This window comes from Sorex fumeus, unplaced genomic scaffold, assembly GCF_029834395.1.
Source record: "Sorex fumeus unplaced genomic scaffold, SorFum_2.1 ptg000072l, whole genome shotgun sequence".
In the NCBI taxonomy this organism is placed as follows: domain Eukaryota; kingdom Metazoa; phylum Chordata; class Mammalia; order Eulipotyphla; family Soricidae; genus Sorex; species Sorex fumeus.
The window spans coordinates 32,681,333-32,707,775 of record NW_026606129.1 but is presented as its reverse complement, the minus strand read 5'-3'; the positions used below and the strand labels follow the sequence as shown (position 1 = coordinate 32,707,775).

At 37.2% G+C, this 26,443-nt stretch overlaps 1 protein-coding gene across 8 annotated transcripts in view; it reads right to left on the bottom strand.

The window, feature by feature from the left end:
- The window catches only part of RBMS3 (RNA binding motif single stranded interacting protein 3), an 834,518-nt gene that overhangs the window by 363,187 nt on the left and 444,888 nt on the right, over positions 1-26,443 (bottom strand). The window lies entirely within an intron of this gene.

The window sequence follows — 26,443 nt, the reverse complement described above, 5'->3', positions numbered from 1 at the left end:
GGCTCTGCTCATGGTGTTCACCTGGCAAGTTCAGGAGCCATATGGAGTGCTGAATATTGAACCCAGGTGGGTCACATGCAAGACTCAAGGCCTACATCCTGTATTATATATCCAACCTCCAAATACATTTTTGAGTCAGATCTTGTGTTGCTTAGGGACTATGTGGTGCCAAGGAATAACTCAGAGTCTCCACTATGTAAAGAATATACTCTAATCCACAGTGCACACTTTATAAAGCACATATAAGTACTGAGCTGGAATACTATTCTTTTGACTTAAAGAAAAGAGTGTATTTGCTTTATTTGGGGGGGGGGGCAGGATCCACACCTGGCAATGCACAGTGGTTACTCCTGGCTTATGCTCTCAGGAATTACTCCTGGTGGTGCTCGGGGGACCATATAGGATGCTGGGAATTGAATCCGGGTCGGTCACGTGCAAGGCAAATGACCTATCAGCTGTGCTATTGCTCCAGTCCCAGAGAAGAGAGTATATTTGCTATTATTATTATTATTATTATTATTATTATTATATTCGCTTTGTAAAAGTTCTATCTTCACATTCATTCTCTTTACCGTCCCCAGTATATTGGATACTAGTACATAGAAGTAGTATGACTATTCCCATGTATACTTGCTCTGGAGAAATATTATTGTTTTGTGTGGATACTACTATAACCAACTTCTTTCCTCTTGTTCTCTCACTGAGATAATGCCTGAAAAGCAGGGCATTGATTAAACTGATCAAAATTTAAGAAACAATGAAGGTAAAGGTAAAGGTAAAGGCCTTCCCGTTGATCGTCGATTTGCTCGAGCGGGCCCAGTAACGTCTCCATTGGAGACTTTGTTGTTACTGTGTTTGGCATATCGAATACTCTCGTTAGCTTGCCGGGCTCTCCAAGAGGGGCGGAGGAATCGAACTCGGGTCGGCCATGTTGGCTGCTTGTAAGGCGAACGCCCTACAGCTGTGCTATCACTCCTGCCTGGGGCATAAAAATAGTCAGGTATTGGTGCATATGCTGCCTGAGCTCATGTGCTACTTGCGCCCATGTGGCCGAGCACATGTGGGCTGAGCACATGTGTCACCCGCATCTCTCCTCTTGAGATGATATACTTTCATGCTTTTGTGTCTAATGCTAGAATGTGTGTAGGGGCTCTCTCCACCCTTGGAGAAGCCCGTGTTTTCTCTTGAGTATGTTACTCTCTCACTCTCTCGCTCTTCACACCTAAAAATCCTCCAAATACGATCTATTTGTTTAAAAAAAATAGTCAGGTATTTGATTAATAAGTGACAAAGTAAGTTCTTTGGAAATTTGTTTATTTATTTTGTTGGCTTTTGGTATATCCTTGACTGTGCTCAAGAACTACTTTTGGCCATTCAGTGTTAGGTATTGAACCTAGAACTTCTGTATGCAAAATCCTTTAAACTACCTCTCTGAACCCAAATAAAAACTCTTTTAGTGTATGGAGATTATACACCAATAATACCTTGATCCTGTTTTTTACTCCCTGTTAAAGTCACTAAGTCTAAGTCAGCTAAACATATTCAGATTTAACTATTTAAAGCTTTTCAATGTTGTGACCACACCTCATTGCCAACAGAGCTCCTGGCAATGAATACTGGCCTGAAGTAACCAATTTAAAAATGATACTTATTTTAAGATTTAGCAAGATCAAGCTTGGCTGGATTGTTAGTTATAAGATAAAATAAAAATGGAAAATGGGGTCATTTTAGAATATAGTAAAGAAACAAAAGACATATGTATGTATATATATATTTATTTTCAATTGGCTTTGTCCAGTGTTTAATAGTCATTCACTGAAACTCCTAGTAGAAAATCCACATTGTTTTGTGTCAGAAAGAAGATAATTTCAACAGATTGAAAAAAGCGTGCTATTTAATTTCAGTGTCTTTCCCATTAGATTTAACTCTAGGGCATAAGTATGAGTATCTCAGAAAAAGCAGAACAACAACAAAAATTTGAAAGGAGACTCAGTAAACCACACATGTCAAGAATTAAGTCATTTTATTTCCTTTTTTTCTTTTTCCTTTGGGTCTTTGTGTGAGACTTTTTGACTTTTATTCCTTTGATAACTGGAAATGAAGAAGTCAGTAAACAAATGATTGGCTCTCATATGGACCTATTTAATCGGTGTTCCCAGAAACCCACAAAGTCTTTAGAAGAGAAGGAAGAAGAAAAGCGCCTTTACTTCATAATAGGAGAGTAAACAGACAATGAACCTTCAAGGCAAAGTTTGGGTCATTCTTATTGGTTAAGAAACTTATTCTCAGGTCAAGGGCAAGCGTTTTTGGGAGGAAGTACAGAACCACTCACCATTTAGCCTATTTTTTCCTGGTGATTTTGTGACCTAGAGTGCTTAGTATAAGTATGAGAAAACTGTATAATACTTACAGGAATTTATACAAGATTAAAGCTCTATTCTTTCACATTTTGATGGGAGTGTCAATATAAGACTAGATGTCAAAATATGATGGACATATTTGTATAATATCTTTCCCTGCCAGCAATTCCGTAGAGTTAACTTGCCTTTCAAACTGAGAGATAAAAGAATTCCCTCTGAGAGATTACATTTTGTGCTGCTTATTCATGTATCTATGCATTTGTCTGTCTGTCTATGTATCCATCTATCTACCTCTCCATACTGGGGACATTGGTGGTGGAAAATGTGTACTGGTGGAGGGATGGATATTCAATCATTGTATGACTGAAACTCAAACATTAAAGCTTTGTAACTGTATCTCACGGTGATTCAATAAAAAAATAAAAAATAGCATCCCATTCACAATTGTGCCCTAGAAAATCAAGTATCTAGGAATCAGCTTAACTAAGGAAGTAAAGGACCTGTACAAGGAAAACTACAAAACGCTACTTCAGGAAATAAAAGAGGACACGAGGAAATGGAAAAATATCCCCTGTTCATGGATGGGGAGAATCAACATCATCAAAATGGCAATACTTCCCAAAGCACTGTACAAATTCAATGCAATCCCTATAAGGATACCCATGACATTCTTCAAAGAAATGGAGCAAACACTCCTGAAATTTATATGGAACAATAAGCCCCCACGAATAGCTAAAGCAATTCTTGGGAAAAAGAAAATGGGAGGAATCAACCTCCCTAACTTCAAACTCTACTACAAGGCAGTAATAATTAAAACAGCATGGTACTGGAACAAAAGCAGAGCTGCAGACCAATGGAACAGAGTTGAATATACTGACATTTCCTCCCAAACATATAATCATCTAATTTTTGATAAGGGGGCAAGAAAAGTGAAATGGAGCAGGGAAAGCCTCTTCAACAAACTGTGCTGGCAAAATTGGACGGCTACATGCAAAAAAGTGGGCTCAGATCTCTGCCTAACACCATGCACAAAAGTAAGATCAAAATGGATTTATGACCTCAACATCAGACCAGAATCCATAATGTTTATTGAAGACAAAGTCGGCAAAACTCTCCATGATATTGAAGCTAATGGTATCTTCAAAGATGTCACACCACTGGCCGAGCAAGTGAAAACAGAGATAGACAAATGGGACTATCTTAAACTAAGAAGCTTCTGCACCTCCAAAGAAACAGTGACCAAAATACAAAGACAGCCTACAGAATGGGAAAGGATATTCACCAAGTACACATCCAACAAGGGGTTGATATCAAGGATATACAAGGTACTGGTTAAACTCCACAAGAAGAAATCACCCAACCCCATCAAAAAATGGGGTGAGGAAATGAACAGAAACTTTCGCAAAGAAGAAATTCGAATGGCAAAAAGGCACATGAGAAAATGCTCTACATCACTAATCATCAGAGAGATGCAGATCAAAACCACAATGAGATATCATTTCACACCACAGAGACTGGCCCACATCCACAAGAACAAAAGCAACCGGTGCTGGCGCGGATGTGGCGAGAAAGGGACCCTCCTTCACTGCTGGTGGGAATGCCGGCTGGTCCAACCCTTTTGGAAAACAGTATGGACGACTCTCAAAAAATTAGAATTTGATCTGCCATTTGACCCAGCTATAGCACTCCTGGGAATATATCCCAGAGAGGCAAAAAGGTATAGTCGAAGTGACATCTGCAATTGTTTGTTCATTGCAGCACTCTTTACAATAGCCAGAATCTGGAAAAAACCTGAGTGCCCAAGAACAGATGACTGGTTAAAGAAACTTTGGTACATTTACACAATGGAGTACTATGTAGCTGTTAGAAAAGATGAAGTTATGAAATTTATATACAAGTGGTACTACATGGAAAGTATCATGTTAAGCGAAATGAGTCAGAAAGAGCGGGATAGACACAGAAAGATTGCATTCATCTGGGGAACATAAAGCAACAAAAAGGGAGAGTGACACACAGGAATGGCTGAGATTAGTACCAGGAATTTTGCTCCATGAATGGAAGGCCAGCCACAGGCTCTAGGTGAAAAGGAAGCTCAGATAGAGAAGAGAGTACCAAATGAAGGGTGTTGTGAGGGCCCTCCCAGGGTGGGAGAAGCATGCTAAAAGTAGTCGATAGACCAAACATGATTGCCACTCAAAGCCTCTCTTGCAAAACACAGTACCCAAAAGAAGAGAGAGAGAACAAGGGGGAATACCCTGCCACAGAGGCAGGATGGGACGGGGGGGAGGGGGATGAGGGTGGGGGGGATGCTGGGACCCATGGGGATGGATGACAGGCACTGGTGGAGGTATGGGGACTTGATCATTGTATAACTGAATCCCAAGCACAAAATTTGTAAGCCTATAACTGTACCTCATGGTTTTTCACTAATAAAAAAAAATAAATAAAAATAAAAAAATAAAAAATAAAAAAATATTTCATGCTTTCTTGAGCATCAATGCCTGTTTTGTTTTGTTTGTTTGTTTGTTTTTGTACTTCTCTATCATATCCTGTGTTACTCAGAGCTTGCTCCTGGCTCTGTGCTAAGGAATCATTTTGGCAGTATTCAGGAAACCATATGTAGTGCTGAGAATCAAAAGGGGTTGGCTGCGTGTACAAGTTCAACATCTTAACCTCTCTGTGCTATGTCTCTGATCAAGCATCAGAATCTTATATCATTTCTATTTTTATATGTACTATAAGAGAGGCAAGGAATTGATTTTATATCCCGTGTCATCGCCAATGTTACACACACCAATATCTTATGCAATGTATCTCTTTACTTTTGAATAGTTAATGGATAGATTATTTAACACACACACACAGTTTGCAATGCTTTCCTTTTAAAAGATTCTTCTGAAGATACAAGGTTTGGATGCGAAGAAATGATCACTCTGTAATAAAACTTACTTTATATTTCAATCTTGGACTAATAACTCAGAAAATAAAATTATTTGCATAATGTTCTCTCACAAGGTAAGCATTCAAGTTAATCAGAATGTGTAAACAAACTCTATTGAGAGCTCCATTTGCTAGTTTAGGATAAACCTTGTACATATATATATATATATATATATATATATATGATATTACAATCTGCTTCCCTGGTAAAATTTTCCTAATGAAATGTTGTAAAATTCACAAGCCATCAATTCTTGCCATATGAGGAAAATTAGCCCCCTGAGAATATCTCCTGCTTTGTTTTTTATTGGCCCAATTTTAAATATTCAGAATGTATGGGTCATAAAATTAAGCTTAAGGCTACATTTTTCTCATAAGTTAATTTGTGTATTTAAAAACATTTTAAGAAAAAAATAACACTACACAACTTGCATTTAAATCCTTCTCTATAATCACAGAAGCAACAACAGGAAGAAGATGGAGATCTTCTTTAATATATATTTGTTCCATTTGAACACAAGAATATTCAAGAGGCTTTCTAATAGGTTTAATTTTCTAGAGCAATCATTCTTTAAAATTTACTTGGGCCATATTCATAAGTTATAAAGGGCGTAGGACATCATTATAATTAATAAAAAGATTAGCGCTAGGAATTTTGATATATAATTAATAGATTACAGAGCTTCTGAAGCTATCTCATGCACAGGTTGAACCATAATTTTTTCAAAAATGTTGATCTCTGTTTTTCCTTTGAAAAGCTCACCATTAATCTCCATCATAAAACATTCTGTGCTTTTTCTGTGCCTAACATATATTCATTAATCAATATAGAAACATTGTAATATATTCAGTTAAAGGTCAGATTTAAAGTATGGGAAAATATAGTATCCCAAACAGAGGTAGATGGTATGAAGGAAGTCTTTAAATGCATTTTGGAGATGAGAAATTTAAAGAGAAATAAATGAGAAATAAAATAAATAAATGCATCTTATTATGTGGATACGAAGATGTTTCTTTGTCCTCTTCTAAACTTCCCAGAGAACTATCACTAATAAGAATGTGTTAAGTCCTTCATCTTACGATAAGAATGTGAGCCAACTGGTGATGAAGAAAATTTTCTCACCATTCTTAGGAAATAAATAAATAAATAAAAACAATGCGGGGGGAAAAAAGCAATGACTTAGAATTGTTAAAAAGGTGATTTCTTGAGAATGTAGTACTGCCTAAATATAATAAGGTATAAGAAGAGAAGAAAAACGTCAAGTGAAGGCTAAAGAAGCCACCTCTTTAAACACTAAGTTAGTCCTCCTCTGGTAAAAGTATTCACAGGAAAAGTGGAATTTAGTGAAAACAAAATCAGTTTTTGGTCTGTTATATAAAGGTGGTAGTAACGATTCTTTTATTCTCTATGCATTTTCCTTAGGTACCGTTAAATAATTATTTGATTTTTTTTTGGCAACAATGCAACCTGTAACTTTGAAATACTCTCATATATATAACTACTACATACATTTAGCTTCAGTTCATGTGGCTATGGGGGGGCATTGGTAATGGAAATGTGCACTGGTAGAGGGAGGGGTGTTCAGGGGTGTTCGATCATTGTATGACTGAAACTCATACATGAAAGCTTTGTAACTGTAGCTCACAGTGATTCAATTAAAAAAAAACTAGTTGTTGGGGTCACAGAGCTAGTACAGCAGGAAGGAAACTTGCCTTGCACATGGCCAACTCAGGTTTGACCCCAGTATCCCACTTGATCCCCTGAGCAGTGCCAAAAGTTAATTCTTAAATGTGGAGTTACGAAAACCCCTTAGCATTGCTGAATGTGTCCCCGATCCCTTTTTTTTTAAAAAAAAGCTAGGTGCCATTGCTATCAAATAGAAAAGATACAATTTGATTCTTTTTTCAAAATGCATTGTGTAAATTATCTTTCTAAAAACCTGAAAAGTACAAATGCAATGTTTGACTGATAGCCTTTATAATTTTTAAACCAATGTCTTTTACTCTACAACATGTTCACATTTAAAAAGGAACATTTTCCGATGTGTCTCAACACAGCATACCTCAAAAGACTTATGCCTAATTATCAGTTACTATTTATCATTTATTTCACAAAAAATAACTAGCTCAGTGACTGAATAATGAAGAAAAATGGGGAATAAATTGAGATACTTGATGTCAAATAGGAAAAAGACATTCTGTGCTCCATAAATCAGAACAAAATCTCTTTGTGCTAAGGGAAAAGGAAATGCTGTAGATAACTGTTCAAATTTCTAAATGACTTTGTCAAAACTAACTAACATAATGTATGTTGCCTATGGATGTGATTCTTTGAAGATTCTATCCTTTTGATTATTATAGCTGAGCGTATGGCTTTCAGTATAAGGGACACGTGACATTCTAAAGGGACTGAATTAGACAGAAAGCTAGCTGTTCTTGGGACTTAAAAAAAATCTCTTTATGTTTGGTCACTTTTAAATCATTTATACTATCTGTAACTATGTCCTCACTTGACACACATTTACAAGTTTCTGCAGTAAAGCAAAGTGAAACCTGAAAAGGAAAGAGAAAAGGACCCAACTCAAAAATAAATCATACATAAAGAAAATCCACAAAATACACTGTACTTTCAAAATACATGACCTTATTCTCTTCTGATATATTTTGAATGCAAAACAAAACTAATCCTATATATTTTATAGCACGAAATATCTAAGCAATGGCCGTCACTCTTTCTCAAAGAAAGAGCATGGCATGTTGACTAAGGATTGTGATCCTTGTCTCCTTACATGAAAGAATGAATTAATTTTCCTGGAATATGCAGATTTTATTGTATACATATGTTCAAGGAAAAATATTTTTAAAGTGAGTCACTAAAGCTATAGCTTATATTGTAATCTGTATTATAAGAAGTTAACCATGTAACATAAAAATGAACGCATGTATGCAAATATAAGCAATTGCTGGTTCTTATATCTAATTTGTAACCTTCACATTTTTTCTTTATATAGAGTTGAATAGTCTATGACATTCTGTCTGACAATGACTATAGTAGATAGAATATTAGCTGCTTCACTGACACACCTTACAAAGATGGAATAAAATTGTGCTTGTCATGAAGGGAATCAGATAGGACATGTTTTCTTTGCTAGATGTACAAATAATTAAACTACAATTGTGTATATATACCATAGTAATATATACATATATGGATAGATATAAAATATATACACACATATGTATATATCTATATATGCATATATACATATATACTATATATAACATATATACTATATATAAATCTTTTTTAATTTGGCTCACATTAGGTAGTACTCAGGACTTACAGTTAGCTCTGTGCTTCAGATCACTCTTGGTGGGCTTAGAGAACCATATGGTGGACTGGGGATCAAACCTCGGTTGACCAAGTGCAAGGCAAATGCCTTACCTGTTGTACTATTTCTCAGGTCTTAAAATCGTATTCTGAAATAAGCATTTTGCCAAGATAAAGCAAAGATTCCAAATAGAAACACCCTGGTCTGCATGAGAAGTCACAGAAAAGCCAGGAATTAGGTAGCTCTCCTGAATGGGTTACTTGCTACCTACCTTCCAGGACTGCCTGGTAGAGGTCAAAAGAATCTGCCTACACCTCACTAATGAAGCTCTAGATAGGAAGACTGCTTCCATACCATTGAGATCCACGAAGCCCTTTTGGAAGGATTATTGATGAAACCGATAATAAAAAATCCACATTCAGTATCTTTCTGATTGATTTAAACACAAGTAGGATTATGGTGGTGGTAACAGTGATGCTGGGAGTAACCATGCCATGAAATACCCATATAAGACTGTCAGAAGAGTCACTGGAAGGACCAAAGAAGCAGTACACAGGTTAAGGCACTTGCCTTTTATGTGAATTACCAAAGTTCAATCCCAGATGCTACATATGATCCCTCAAGTACTTCCAGGACTGACCCCTGAGCACAGAGCCAGAAATAAGCAAAGCTGGGTATAGCCCAGGTATAATAAAAAATTAAAAAGTCACTGAAGTTCTTTGTCAAGTGGCATGCAAGTAAAGTCTAAGTGGATGCTAAGATAACACTAAGATAATGTCTTAAGTACACTTATAAAGCACAATTTCTTTGCCTTTCATCTGTTTATATCCATGGCTGAGGGACAGTGACCACCAGTTCTTCCTTTTTGCCATATAATACTTACTAAAAACTGGTTGCAAGTAATCTCTTACTTTTTTAAAGAATGAAATTATGACCTGAGTTTTGTTTGTATAAACTCCCTGGAAACAAGAAAAGTTGACTCGAAATAGAGATTGAGCAGTGGTCTGAGTATTTTATGTATCTCTCTCTCTTTCTCTTTCTCCTTCTCTCTCTCTCTCCCTCACACACACACACACACACACACACACACACACACACACACACACACAAACACGCACGTACACACCAAATGATGTCTATAAAAATAAAGCATGCAAAATAAACCAAAAAAGAATTCTTCTTGGTTTTATCAAATACTGACAAAAGGGTGGTGATGTAATTATTCTAATCTCATAGACCTGTCCTTTTATTGGTGGGGATGGAGGATTTGGGCCATCCAAGCCCTGAGGTGCTTAAGGACTACTCCTGGCTTTGTGCTCAAGAGTGAGGCAGGAAGTGAACCCTGGTCATTGAGTGCAAGTCAAGTACCCTATCCACTGTAGTACTGCTCTGGCCTCACAGTGTTATATTTAATAAACCTCCCAAAACATCCATGGATATTTAATACATGACACTCTATTGTTCAGTGCCAGAGAATAACAGAAAAATATCAAAGTTAAATTTTACATTTTGGGGACTCATCAGGAAAGAGGAATGAAATGTTTAGTTCTTTTTTAAATTATAATTGGTATACAGCCCAGCAGAGGACCATAGTATGAAAATTGCTGCTGGGATATAGCTAAGTATACTGCCAAAAGTATTGAGGAAATTCTATGGCAACCAATTTTCAAAGCAGAAAATGCACCATACTTTCAAAACATCATTATGAAATAATTAATTGGTTCCTGTAAGAATATACTTTGTGGCTCCTTTCGTTTATTACGTTATTCACACCTTTCCTGGAACAAGAAGTTTTCTTCTTTGAGAGTCACATAAATCTCTGGAGGAACAAATGGCCTCAATATATGATTGACATCCAAACTTTTAAACCAGTAGCTTTGGAGATAGTCATTTTACAAAGTGCTTAGTCATTCCTGTCTAGCCCTGTGATGTCCAAGTATCAGCTGCTGAGAAACCATATCATGAAATGTTAATTTGACTCTTAAAGATAACATGCTTTCAAAAAATGATAAGAAAGAAAAGTTGAGCTGAGTTCAGACAGACTGTCTCTGTTCCCAAGTTCTGAAAGTACACTCCCAGAAATATTTTTGGTGTCCTTATCAGCTTCAACATTCCCAGCAATCCTGATGAAATGAAAAAGTTCTCCCTTCAAGAAGTCAAAGAGCTGGGGTCTGTGCATGCTTTTCTCTCCTTGCATGCCCTACCTCCCCTTCATCCCCCTATATTTCTGAAGAGTGAACTTGACACTTGGTAAGAAAATCTCTTCTACAATACACTTCATACCAGTGAAATTTGTTCCTTCCCTGGACCCTTCTCTGAGTCCTCAATTCACCCGCCCCCACCCCCCAACACACACACACACACACACACACACACACACACACACACACACACAGGTTCGTTCCATGTCTTCCCTTCTGCTGTTGTTTTTTGGCAGCACATTTACAGATGCAGTCTGGATACAACCTGCCATGAGAAATAAACTCACATCCTCCCGTCTCTCCTCTATCCCCCTTGGAAAAATGTGATAACCTTTGTTTTTGAAAATACTACTGACTTGCGTGTGTGTTTGCTTTGAAAATTGAGTCTTTGAAAATGATCCTGAGCCAAGCAGCTCACACTTGGGGAACACTGCAGTGAAAAGAGAGATCACACAGAGGCTAGGAGGAACAAAACAAATCGTCTTGACATCTGCTGAAGTGTTATAAATAAAGCTTGCTAGTAAAAAGATGAAAGCGAAGCTTGATTCTTCACCCCCACCATCCTGTGCCTCCCTCCCCCACCCACGTGCTAAGAATAATCTTTGACTGACCAAGTATGTGTTTGCTTCTTCAGAAAATCAGTAAAGTTGAACTGGGGGTTTTATCCCACAGTGGCAGTGGTTCAAATATTTAACTACTTAGAACTTTACACATTGCATAGGAAGGGTAATTCCAGGAATAGACCTGCCTCCGGCATATAGTGACACATTTTTATTCCTAGAAAAAGGATATCAGTCTTTGTCTCTCTGCCCCCCAACCCCAACCCCTTTTTCTCCTTTCTTCCTGCCAGGCTCTTCAAACTCCCTCCTCCTTTTAAAACCCCCTTTTGTGGGTAGAATTATTACAAATAAATATTAAGTTTTTAGTAAGATACAAGTGTGACTAGGTCAGACTTATTTCAGAGGGTGAATTCAAGGCCCTGCTTCCCTTTTCAGATGTCTAGCTCCATCTGCAAATGTTTTTTGATGATATGATAACCACATGGAACAGTGACAGATCTCACTAAAATCTAGGATATAAAAGAGAAAGCAAACATGCTTTTGCTTAGACCTAGCTTTGACCTGTACAAAGTATGTGTTGGACCTTCTCAAGAAATATGTCATAACCTTCAGGCTCTGCCCTCACACAGCACTGTAGCAGTTCCCAACTATGATCAGTGAAACATGTCAGTTAACAACTTAACTTTCAATTGCCTTCGTGCATCTGCATCTAACCACCCTCCTTAAAGATGAATGAGTGTGGGAAAATATGTGGCCGAGTAGGCACCAAATGAGTTACTATTATTGGAGCAAGTCATGACAAGAGGAAGATGATTAAGTCTCACTTTACGTATCTTTGCATTCTTCCACATATTTTGATGGAGGAACAGGAAACTTAAGAAAACGTGAGAAAGTACAGGATGTGTAAGATGGCAATTAGGCTGAACATGATGCCATTTTCAATTAGTAAGAGAGTAAAGAAAGATAGCAGAATGAAGGAAACTGTTAGTTTCCACAGTTGCTATGAAACATCCTAGAAAAGGTCCGTTATTAAAGTAAAAGCATCAGGTACAAAGAATATGCCTTGCATTCAGACTATCTGGTTTGATACCTGGCAATACATGCTCCCTGAACCTCACAGGGTGCAGCCCTGGAAGTCACTGAGCACTGGCCAGGTATGACCTGGGAGGCCTCTCAGCACCACATTGAGTGGTCTGGGAAGTTCCCAGCATGGCCCATTCAGCACTACATTCTCAAGTCCTTTCACTGAACCACCAGCCTGGTGGGTAGAGAATTTCTGGGTGCACATTCCAAAAACATGCATCAGAACTCTACAAGTGCATATACATTAATTCAGGCACTGATTAAATTATTTTGTAACTATTTTGGTGAAGAGTTGGGACACATCCAGCTGTACTCCAGGCTTACTTCTGACTCTGTACTTTGGGATCAGTCTTGGTGAGCTCTAGGGACAAACTGATATGCCAGGCATTGAACCAAGGTTTGCTGCATGCAAGGCAAACATCCTACGCACTGTGCTAGGTTAATAGTAACAATGATCCTTATTTGGACTTTAACTTATACGGATGAATACATCTGGAAAGCTCATGGAATCATAATGCATTTTATTATTTCATTTTAAATGAAAGCAAGTGAAAAAATATTTAATTTTGAGTGTTTAGTAGTGAAATATTCTGGAAATCAGAGAGATTGCTCAGTGAACTGAGGACATACTTCATGTGGGAGGCTCATGTTCGTGCTCTGACACCATCTGGCATGGCCTCCTGAGCACTGGGACTGTGTAGTAAATTTAAGCACAAAGAGAGAAGAGTAGACTTTGAATACCATTGATGTGACCTCCCCCACTCCCCAAAAAATAAGCAAAAGGAGAATGACAAAGTATTCAGTCTGTAACTGATGTCTTCTTCTAATTTTTTAAAAAGATGTTGCTTGATGTATAGAGTGATAAGAATGTATAATAAGGAAACATAGTAAGGCCAGGTAGATAATACAGTGGGCTTGCTTTGCATGAAGCTAACCTGGACTGGATGTCTGGCATCACATATGGTCCCCCTGTGCCAATCAGGAGTGATCACTGGAACATACAGCCAGCAGTGAGCCCTATACACAACTGAGTCTGCCCCCAAATCAATAATTCTTAAAAAGTGTATGATAAAATAATATAGAGTCTAGAAATTTACTGTATATTTTTGCTTTTCTGTTCATTTGGAATAAAAAAGTAAAATATTTTGAGGGAACATGAGATTTATTATCTTTTTCTGTGAGTGTAAAATGCCTGAGACCTAGCTATCCTCCTTCTTGCTAAATGAAAGAAAGAATATTTCACCTATCATTTGTAAAATGGATATAACAAAATAAACAAAATGATCTGTTCCTTCAATGTCTTGGCTTTCTTCATCAAGACATACTGTTTTACCAACTTAGCAAGACTGAAAAAAAGATACTATATTACCTATACTCTATCATTCTCATATTCAGAAAATGTGAGAGGCCCCTCCTAATGTACCCAAAACTTTTGTCAGACAAAGCATAACTCAACTGTAAACACTATTAAAATATGCTTGTTCACTTTGATTACAACATCACAGCCCTACTTGTTCATTTTCGTCTCAAGAGTTCACATACATTAACACTGACTTGTTAAATTGTGATTGTAAACTACTGCTCCATTCAAATCCACACTAGAATTTCCAAGTCTAAGCAATTGAAGTTGTAAAGCATAAAATATTCAAAGATTGGTTTTAGGAACAACTACAAAGAACTCTGTAAAAACACTTTATCAATGGTAGGATGGTATAGGCAACATAGATAGCCATCAACAAATTCTCATGAAATGTGTTTTGGTTCTCAATCATACTTCTTTCATACTGGTCTGAGTTCAGCTAAAACACTAACACAAGGTCATTTTTCAGCGGGTGGAATTAAGAACAGGAAATTTAACCTATTCTTCTAATTCTCATAACAGTTAATATTACTTGATAATACAGTATAACATTTAGCAAAAGCATGTGAGCATGAATATATATATATATATATATATATATATATAGAGAGAGAGAGAGAGAGAGAGAGAGAGAGAGGTAAAGGCCCTCCCGTTGATCGTCGATTTGCTCGAGTGGGCCCAGTAACGTCTCCATTGTAGACTTTGTTGTTACTGTGTCTGGCATATCGAATACTCTCGGTAGCTTGCCGGGCTCTCCGAGAGGGGCAGAGGAATCGAACTCGGGTCAGCCATGTTGGCCGCTTGTAAGGCGAACACTCTACCGCTGTGCTATCACTCCAACCCTATATATATATATATATATATATATATATATGTATATATCCATATATCTTCCTAATTTTCCTTCTTCACTTGCTCTGGTATAGATTTAGAAACTATAAGTACCTAGCAACAGAATGATACAATGTGGTTAATGAGAATAAGTGAACATACTGCAATATGCTTCAAAGGTTCACTGCTCAGCCTGTGATTCCACACTTTTTAATTTCCTTGTACAAACAGTGAACTGAAAAATGAGAAAATCCATTTGGCTGGTCTGAGCTACAAATTAAATCCTTGATTAAATTTTGGCAATTACATCTCCAGGTTGTTTCTATTTAAACATTTTAAATACATTTGAATAAGCTTCTTAATCATGATCTTGGCAATCTATTCTATGGCAAAATGTACTCTAATAAATACTATTAAAGGGTTTGCTGACAAGTAGAAAAAAATGGGAAGAAACTGGCAAAGAAATATATTTTCTTGCTTTGAAGTTGTTTTCAGGTGGGCATATTTGTTCAAGAGGCAAAAATAAACAATGCCTATATACACTTTTAACTGGTAAAGAACAACTAAAATCAATGGTTTTCAAGCCATATGTATTAGAAATCTGTTTCTAAACTAGAATACAGAACACTTTTCTGTGTTCTTACTAAGACATAGTTTCCTGGAACTCCTCCCCCAAAGACTGGAGTGAGAAGGTTTGATTGGTGCCTAGGGATTTTGTATTTCTAACAATCTCTCAGGGGATGCTGATGAAGTAATCAGAGGATCACTTGAAGCAGGGTTTGTCCAAAACTTTTTGTTGTGTGCTTGCAAGAAGAAATGGTTGTCAGGAAGTCATGTAAGATAGTCATAAATCATTTGTCTGGATTTTAAAGATACCACCAAAGTGACTTCATCATCTCATTCAACAGCCAGACAGTGGTGCATTGCTCCTATTGAGGGTTGATCACAATAAAATAAAAAAAAAGGTGTATGGGTACAGAAACTACATGTCAAGTGTTTTTCATCTGCAGTCACATACATTTCCTCTTTTTCAAAAACCCAGTACCCTGTAATCTTTCTGATGTGTCAAATTGGTGAGTGGGGGAAAGGAGATTATCATTTTCGTTTATATACTCAAACTTTTAATTAATATAACACTCTATGGGTGGCAGAACAATTTGTTATCTAATGAAATAAATTTTAAATGGTAGAAATCATGGCGTCAATCCTTGAGGTAATGCAAAGCCTTACAGGTCAGGAAATCAAGTTTTTATTTCCAGGCCCTCATCTCATAAACTGGAAGCCCATTCCTTCAAGGAAGCCCAACCCTAATTTTACTGTCTGCATATTAGTATCAATAAAATTTAAGGCTTATTTTCATTCGTTCTCTCACTGGAGACAAAGACTCAGTTGTATCACAAGTAGTAAAATATGAAATTTCCCCTTTGACTTTTCTTCTCTAAGCAGAATACTATCTGCATTTTGTAGTGTGTAGTAGAAGGATGCCTTCCTCAGTCCTAATGAAAATTGGTGGCTTCCCTCCTTTGAATGCTCTTCAAGTTGAGTGTATGGTAGTGTAAGTAGTAGCCGAGGCAAGTTTCATCTGATAGATTACTTAAATTTCTTGTCTTTAAATTTCTTGCTCCCACCCTACGAATCCAAGAAGAAATTTACTATCAAGGAAAGTTGTGATGAATCATATATTGGCAGCAGCTGAGGAATGAGAAAAAGATACTTAACATAGCTCTAGCAAAGTCTTCGTCCCTGCATGAACTGATCTTTGTTTAGCCCTGAGGTTGCTTTTAAATAAGTAAGATATTAATAGCTTATACTTGTAGTGATAGTTTATATGAAATTTACTCTTTGGGTAGGTTATTAACTTAATTTTCACAAAAAAATACTGTAAACATGGTAATGAAATAGAAACAGAAAAATGCTGGTGGACTAACCAGTGCCATAGAACTTGTGTGTACCAGACAGGCCAAATTCCAAACTGTCAAGACTTCCATTCTGAGGCTTAAATTTAGGGCGTCTGCCTTGCATGCAGCCAACATGGCCGACCCGAGTTCGATTCCTCTGCCCCTCTCGGAGAGCCCGGCAAGCTACCGAGAGTATTCGATATGCCAGACACAGTAACAACAAAGTCTCCAATGGAGACGTTACTGGGCCCGCTCGAGCAAATTGATGATCAACGGGAGGGCCTTAAGTTAATGATTTATCATAATTTAGGTAATACATTTACAATAGTGCTAATATTTATAGTATTGATCCACAAAATTCCTTCACACATAACTACCACCACAGCACCTATCACCCTCCATCACTGTTCTTGTGTCACCTCTAGTCTCTCTTCACATCCACACCCCAAAACTCTCTCACTATTTGTTAATCACTGTATCACTGTCATCATGTTGTTCATCAATTCACTAGAGCAGATGATAGTAACATTTCCATTCATCCCAGCCCTGAGATTTTAGCAGCCTCTCCTTACTTGTCTTTCCCAATGATTGGAGGCTCTTTCAGGGTCAGGGGAATAAGACCTGTTATTGTTACTGTTTTTGGCATATCGAATATGCCACAGGTAGCTTGCCAGGCTCTGCCGTATGGGGTAGATATTCTTGGTAGCTTGCCGGGCTCTCTGATATATATATATATATATATATATATATATATATGTTTCACTTTATGATTTGTTGTCTACTGTCTGAACTCCATCAAATAAGGTGTGGTAATTATGGAAAATGGGTAGGGAGTGTCTTATGATGTGTCCAGGAATATGTTTACTCATATGTAAGGTTCGACCTGAGCATGTGGAAAGTGGCCTGGAGCATGGCGGTGCTTGGGTAGTAGAGATCAGCTGCCGGGCTGGGTCACTTGGGGCGAGGAGGGCTCTCACCTGCCCACCTCAGGGACACCCCGAGTGAAAACAGCCTGGTGCAGAGTCTGGTGGCATGGTTATTGGGGGTCTCATTTTATGTTCTCTTCTAGGAGAAGAAACCATGAGTTCTGGAGAGTGGTTGATGAGGAAATTATCTGGCACCGGCAGAAGGTAGCTTATAGTGTGACCCCTGGGTCACCAGAGACTCAGAGAAGCAGGCAAAGGATCTCTGTTCCCAAGCCCCATTGAGCCCAGAGTCCAAGGTCACAAAGTTCCGCATTACCTGGGACAATTTGTTAATACATTTTCTAGTATGTGGCTAAGGGGTGGTCATTATTTGATAATGCCATTCCACTTGTTTCACCTCTCTCTATTCCAAAGAATTGGTATGATTTTTCTTCTCCCTCTGACTTCTCTCACTTAACACAATCCCTGCCAGTTGCATCCATATTGAAGCAAATGGCAAAATGATTTCATTTTATATATTTTGTGCAGAAATCAGAGTTTATCACCAGACACCATTGGCCAATGACAAGCAATGACTGTCTGACTATTCTGTCAGAAACAATCAGAAGTTAGAAAAAGAAAAGAAAACCTAACTCCAGACAAATTTCTGGAGAAACGGATGTATAGAATTCTCTGTAACAACAGCAAAGGACACGAATGTAGATGTAACCAGAAAGATAGTCAAACATGATTTTATCCAAGAGCACTTTCCAATGGAGTCAAAGTTGAACTCTCTAGATGAATAAAGTATATTTCGTCACTTCTCCTATAAATTCAGTATTTCCTTTGGCTTGGGGAGCTTAACAAATAAAAACAAACCAAATACAGGAGCATTTGGCATGGAAGAGATAAAAAGAAACAACAAAAATGGAATAAGGGAAGAATTCAAAAATCTGATCAGGGAAATCACCCACAGCTTCCACAAAATGGTCTAGGGATCAATAATTTAATAACTTATAGAGATTTATTATTATTATTTTTTTGAGCTATAACTTGCAGCATGCAGGGGCTACTTCCAGCTCAGTGCTTGAGGAAATGAGCCTGTGGTTCCTGCAGGCCTGTATGTAAAGCAAGTACTCTAGCTTGTTGACTAACTTTTGACCTGACATTTCTGTTCTTGAATTGCTTAATTTCATGTCGTAGGTGCTGTGACTCCATCTTTAGCAGTCATGAGAGGAATTAAAAAGATTATGAAAATGCTCTTGAATTTTCTTTATTTTACTGAAAGTAGTGTTCTGGGAGTAGTGATTATTAGGGTCGGTCATAGAAGTTTTGAGGTCAGAACAATTGGTTTATTCCCAAAAAAGCAAAATAATTTGGAAGAGGCACTTAAATGGCTTTCAGTGATTCGGTTTTAGGGCTAGAGAGACAGAATAACAGGTAAAGCATTTGCCTTGCATGTGGCCAACCCTGGTCCCAGTCCCGGTACTGCATATGTTCCTAGAGCAACACCAGGAAAGATCCCTGAGCTCAGAAGCCAGAAGTGAGGGCTGAGCATTGCCAACTGTAGCCACCAAAACCAAACCAAACAAAAATCAATGATTCAATTTTGTTCAGATTATAATGGGACAAATCACATGAGCTTCAGAAATGAGGGCTTGAGCCTGGGCAGTGTTACATGTTGGTCTTCCTAGAAGCTATATACAAGTCCAGCGGGCACATGTTTTATTGACAATATGCATGTTTCACACATACTGAAGCAGGGGTGGGGGTAGGGAAAAGCCAAGCAAAGATGTGAGCACAGATGAAGTCCAGACTCAGTCTTTTGCAAGAAGGTCTGTGGAGTATATTGCATACTGCATACCATAGACTGGCTTTGTCTCGAAACAACAAGGATGCCTTTTTACACACCCATACTGGTCATTACAGCAATCTCCTCAAGAGGAACTCTTTCAGGCACAAGCACTTCTCCAGAAAATAAGACAGTGAGAAGCTATTTGCAACCCACACTAGCAGTCAGGAGAGGGGTATACTAATCTAGCAAACTGAAATAAATGAGCTGCAATTGTATCCCCACAAAAACTACTATCGATAAGGTTGAATTTCAAATCCTCACTTTCTGACACATCACTCATGTTCTTATAGTGCTTTTATTCCTCAAATTTCCTTTCAACACTTATCCTGTAATGGACAAGTGTTTGGGGGAGAAATCAGCAGTAGAATGCAAGAATCAATGAAGCTCTGAAATTCTATGATTCTGTAAGTTTCAAGTGTTTCAAGATGTATCCTCATGTCTGTGCTAGTTGTTTTCCCTCCTTTCACTTTTGTTTCCTTTCCTTTGTTATTAGAACTCTGAATATGACATTTCTGCAATTTCTCCCTTGACTTCTGGTTTGGTGTGCCAATGAAAGGTACTAGTGGGAGACAAACAGATAAGAAGAATGGAAAGTGTAAGTATATTTCTCCACCCTGGCCCTTGGAGATCTCACTAGCATTAGATTCTAGCAAACTTTAGAATGTGCATCTTATTTAGCACTGTTGTCCGAAATGAATATTGCCCATGAGTGAATTCCTATGTATATGAATCTTTTATAGTTGTATTAGACACAGTTTGCTCTTATAGAAAAACTTGTACTGAAGGTTTTGACTGGCAAGACTCTGAAATACAGTACTCTGAAGAGGCACTCTGCCAACACATTAGCGTCATTGATGGAATACCATCATTGACATGATTTGGGAGTTTGGATTTTATTGCTTTTTATTTATAGAAATATGTAAGTATAAATTTAAATTTCACTAATTAAAGGTAAGTGTGTAAAATAAACAGAAAATCCTCTGAAGATGGCAAACCATCACAATCAATCACAAATCATCCTGTTAATCGTCAATTGCCTCGAGCAGGCCCCAGTAACGTCTCCTTCATCCTAGCCCTGAGATTATATTCAACACTCTTAACACAACCTTGCTGAGTAATATAAATTTTTATTTAGCAAAGTAGCTCTACTATTATCACCTCAAAACTTGCTATAAAAACAAAACAAATGAATAAATGAGCAAACTGATTTTGAGTGATTGAATACCCCTCTCTGAGTTTCTAATTTAGGGTTTGGAAAAGGTCTGAGAGTTTATATTTCAAATAAGTTTGCAGTCAAAAATAATGGTTTAAGCCAAGGAAACGCATGTTAAGAACTAATGGAATAGATTATAGAAAATTCTGAGAGCTAAATTTAGCAAAGTGATAGATTGAAATTCAAATAAAATATACATTTTTCCAACCTATGTCTGTATCTTACCGAAAAATAGTAGGGAGTTCTAGTCTTCAGAACTATATTCTATCACATACAATGGCCAGAACTTATCCAATTATCTGTTATGTTTTCTATTTGTTATTTGTTCAGATTCCTTGCACGAAGGAAAGCATATTTATTATCTTCAGATAATTTGAACCAGGATAATTATTTGGTTAAATATTAAATTATTTGGTTAGATTTTAAGGTAATTTGAACAGTTGGTTCATTAGAACAATATAGGATAGCAGAAAATTTACATTCTTTTTCAATTAAAAATTTTTCCAAGTTCAGCACTAGCTGATCTTGGTAGACCATATATTGAATAGGTAAGTAGCCCTTACATAAAAGACTGAACTTACATAAAAGACCTTACATAAAAGACGAAGCAATGGTTTGAGATATAATAATAATTAACAAGGCTAATGTCTATTTGTATGAAAAACTAAAATTATTTCTATAATTTAATTTAAAAAATAGATGTTACTTGTAGCCAGATTATTTAGTTATAATAAATAATTGGGCTTTAGCGATAGCACAGTGGATAGGTGTTTGTTTTGCACACGGATGACCTGGCCAACCTAAGTTCTATTCCTCCACCTCTCTAGGAGAGCCCGGCAAGCTACTGAGAGTAACTCGGTCACACGACAGAGCCTGGCAAGCTCCCAGTGTCTTATTAGATATGCCAAACACAGTAACAAGTCTCACAATGTTACTGGGCCCGCTCAAGCAAACTGATGAACAACGGGAAGAAGGTGCTACAGTGCTACAGTAAAGAATTAAAATTAATGACAGTGAGGTAAAGAACATTATTTTCAAATAAACTAATATTCAACTAATAGAAAGTGATTAATACGTACTATTGGATTTATACAATCATAGAGTTGGCTGCATGTCATTTCTCTCTATTCAAGTATCTTCCCTATTTTTTTTTTTAATTTTAGGGGCCACACCCAGTGACTCTTAGGGCTTACTCCTAACTCTGTGTTCAAGGATCATCATTCCTAGTAGGACTCCTGGCACTATATGTGGTGTTGAGGATGCAAATCAGATCAGCCACATGCAAGGCAAGTACCTTAAGTCTGTCACTTATCTCACACGCCACTAAAGTATTAAAGAAGTCAACTTTTCTTTTACTCCTTCAGCTTGTCACATTAGATTTTAGAACCAAAAGCTACACATTTTTACAAATAGAGTAAAAAGTTCAGAAACACTCTGAAAACAAAATATGGCAAAACGCGTTAATTCATTGAATAAGCAGGTATATAAACACAATACTGAATTCTCAGTAGGTGCCAAGTTCTGTTTATTGCTGGGGGGTAGAGAGCAGTGACAACCAGCCAAAGAGCCCTGTTGTCAGTGAGGTTTCAGACAAATGGACAGAAATAGACCATTTAAAAATTAAACTAACATGGTATAAAAGCTGTGGGGAAAAGTAGTGGAAGCAAGAATAGAAATTACTGGAGAAAGGGTGTTATCATTTTCAACACTATAGTCGGTGAATTCATTACTGATATGGTGAAATTTTAACAAACACTTGAAAGAAATGGGGAAAGAAAATCTTTATCTGAAAGAGCACTGCCACAGGAAAAGGAAATGCACATGCACAGCCTCTAGTGCAAGAGTATGCCTGTGGAGTCCTGAATCACAGAGAACTCAGGACACACGTGACAGAGAAGGTGAAGCACAAGGGGAAAAGGATGAAGAGAGAATTTATGTAAAGCTGTAATATTATCTCTTATTTATTTATATATTTATTAAATAACCCTTGAATCACAGAGTTATTCATGATTTGATTCAGGCATAAAATGTTCCAATACCAATTTTTTCACCAGTGTTCACTTTTCTCCACCAATGTTCCCAATTTCCCTCCCTTCCACCATCCTGTCTCTATGACCACAGCTTTTTTCCCCACTTTTTGGGTCACACTCGGCTATGCTCAGGGATTACTCCTAATTTTGCACTCAGGAATTACTCCAGGCGGTGCGCAAGAGATGATATGGGATGCCGGGAATCAAACTCAGGTGGGTCCCATACAAGGCAAATGCCATACACACTGTGCTATCACTCCGGCCTCACTTTTTAAAATTCATTTTGCGCACTGTGGTTTACAGTGCTCTTATCAAGGAGGGTTGATGCATAACACTTTACCACTGTTCTGTATCTCCTTGTCCTCCTCAAATAACCACCTGTATCCATTATCGTGAGGGTTTTCTCTTCCATGTTCATCCTGCTCATCCCCCAACACATACACACAAGGTGGCAACTAACTAAGTATCAGTTCTCCTGTTCTTCAATTCTATTGCCTTTAGAGCTTATTATTCCTCTGATACGTTTCTTTATATCCTGCATATGAGAGGTCATTCTGTGACTTTCCCTTTTCCTCTAATTTCACTTAGCCTACATGGATACTGGATATCCATGTAGCAGCAGATTGCATGATTTCATCTTTTCTAATGACCTAATAATATTTTATTGTGTAAGTGAACCAATGTTTATTTATCTAGTCATCTGTTCTTGCACTTGGGTTGTTTCCATGTTTTAGTTATTGTGAATAGTGCTTCAGTGAACATAGGAGTGAAAATGTATTTTCTGCATTTTATTTTGGGACCCTTGTGGTATATTCCAAGAAACAGAATTGTTGGGTCATATGGAAGTTCATATCTTAGTTTTTCTGAGGCTTGTCTATATTGTTTTCCAAAAAGTCTTTACCAGTTGGCATTCTCTCTAGCAGGAAATGAGGGTCCCTCCTCACTACCATTCACAGGGTTTTGTTATTTTTGGTGTGTGTCAGTCTTTCTAGTGGGAGGTGATATTTCATTGTTTTTCTGATTTGCATTTCTTTGATGAATAAGGATGCACAGCATTTTTCCATGTGACTTTTGGCCATTTGTATATCTTCTTTGAGGAAATTTCTGTTCATGTCTTTTAGACCTGTAATATTTGAAGGCCTTGGAGATTATTCTCTAGGCTGGCTTTTACTGAGTGATACAGAGAGCAACTGAAGGAAATTTTATTAAACATTAGATGTGAATTGTTACTTTCAGATAATGGTACTGGTGTTTAATTAAGATTAGAAACTTTATCTGTACTACACACTTGGAAAGTTTTACATGATTCCTTTACCAAGTTCCAAATATGAGTGATAACTAATTTTTCTTCTTTGAACACAACAAAAAATCTGAAATGAAAAAGAACTCAAATTATTTTTAAACTAATTATACTGATTATCAACATGTTGTTTTCAAGTTAATATAGGCTTTAAGTCCATTATAAATTATAAAAAAGAAGCTTTGGAAAACCTTGATGGCTACTTATTCAAAAACATCTGCTTATATTATCATCAATTGTGTTTGCAAATAAGAGGACTATTACTGGAGGGCTTATGTATCTTTAATACAAAGTCCTGTTATAACTTCCTTATGTATATAAATGTTACCAAAGGAATGGAAATACAAATGCTCTTAGGAGGTGTTCATCACTTTATTGATAAATGTGTAAAATGATAAATAGAACTATTGGTTTTGAAGTTTCAAATACTAAAACGTGGGACTGAAGTGATAGTACAGTGAGTAGGGCCTTTTCCTTGCATGTGGCCCACCCAAGTTCAATTCCCGGCATCCCATATGGTCCCCCAGGAAAAGCCATGAGTAATTTCTGAGTGCAGAACCAGGAGTATCCCCTGAGCATTGCTGGTTGTGACCCAAAAAGCCAAAGAATTACTAAAATGTTTTCAAAATATTTGAAATCCAAAATATTTATACAAAATGACTACCGATTAGTGTGACAAGGAAGTAGGGGGCTAACATTTTTGTCATGCAGAGGCTTTAGGTTTCTTCCTAAATGCTGGGAGTTTTCTCATCCACCCCTCTGAATTATAGACATTGTGCCATTTATTGTGGAAATATAGAAGAAGACAGATGCAATGCTATAAGGAAAAACAGGAATTCAAACCTTTACAAATTCTTCAAAACCCAGCTAAAATGTTCCAGTATAGAATTTAATTATTATGAAGATAGACTATTTAAAGAAATAAAGGAATTAAAGAATATTTATAAAGAAGACCAACTGGTAGCTGCCTCATGAGCTGGGGGAGAAGGCAGCTGGAATAGAAGAGTCACTAACTCAATGATGGTTGGAGGGATAATTTGGAATGGGAGATGTATGCTGAAAGTAGATAAAGGACCAAATGTGATAGCCTCTCAGTATCTTTTATAGAATTAGTAAGCAACTAAAGTCTACTATCAATAGATAGATGATGATTATTTAGTATTTATTTTGTTTGTTGTTGTTGGCCCATGCACAACAGTGCTATTTCCAGCTCTCTATTGAGGGTTACTCAAGGTGTTGCTGGAAGGGAGAATGCAATGCCAGGACTCAAACCCAAGGACCCCCCCAATGCAAAGCATACACTCAGTCTATTGCACAATATCTTCTGTGCCAATAATTACTTAAACTTTCTTTGAAGCTTACTTTTCCTTTGGCATGGATTATTTTTTATTTTTTAAATTTTTTAAATTTTTTAAACTTTTAAAATCACAATCACAAATCACAAATCATCATGTTATTCGTCGATTGCTTCGAGCAGGCCCCAGTAACGTCTCCTTCATTCTAGCCCTGAGATTATATTCAAGGCTCTTTAGGAGAATGAGACCCATCATTGTTACTGGTATTTGGCATACTGGGTACACCACGGGGAGTTTGCCAGACTCTGCCGTGTGGGCAGGCTACATTCGGTAGCCTGCCAGTTTGTCCAAAGTAGGAATGAGATAATAAGATGTCATAATAAGATGTCTGGGAGCTGGGAACTTTTAAAAATTTTTAAATTTTTATTTATTTATTTTTGCTTTTTGGATTACATCCAGCAATGCTCAGGGGTTACTCTTGGCTCTGTACTCAGGATTATTTTTTTTAACAGAAGCTTTGTAAAAGTTTAAGTAAGTCTAAGTTTTGTGTAGATATTCAAATTGCCAATCCTCATGACAAGCATCAGCTTGGATGAACAGTATCTATCAACTGTCCTGAATCTTTTATCAACAATTAATTACAATCCTATAAAATAAGTTTTGTGAAAGAAGCAAGAAATTTGGGGGTGGGAGTGGGAGGAGACAAAACGCATGAATATTTGTATTGCTGCTTTGTATGCACTGATAAGTCCTGACTAAAATCAAGGGCAGGGTAAAATTCCACAATATTTAATTGTTTTATTTTTCATTATATATGTTCAGAAGGAACCTAGCTCTCTTCAGGACTTTCTCAGAATAAAAAACATAGCAAATATATTTCTGAATTTGTACCGAGGAGCCGATAATCTTCATTCAAAACCATAGCTCAGGGAATAAGCAACTCAAGATGCTTGTGTTAGTTATAATCAATACTTCCTCAATGGAGAAGAAAACTCCTTGAATAAGACAGAGAATGTAGTTTATGCTGAGAACAGAAAGGTGAAACAAAATTTTAAGAAAAGATGTATAAAAATCACAGCAGAGCCTGGCAAGCTACCCGTGGAATATTCGATATACCAAAAACAGTAAAAATAACAAATCTCATTCCCCTGATCCTGAAAGAACCCCCCAATATGTCATTGGGCTATAATATCACATGATGAATTGAGATGAATGAAGACATTACTGGTGTCCGCTCGAGCAAATCTAACAACAGGACGACCAGTGATACAAGTATAAAA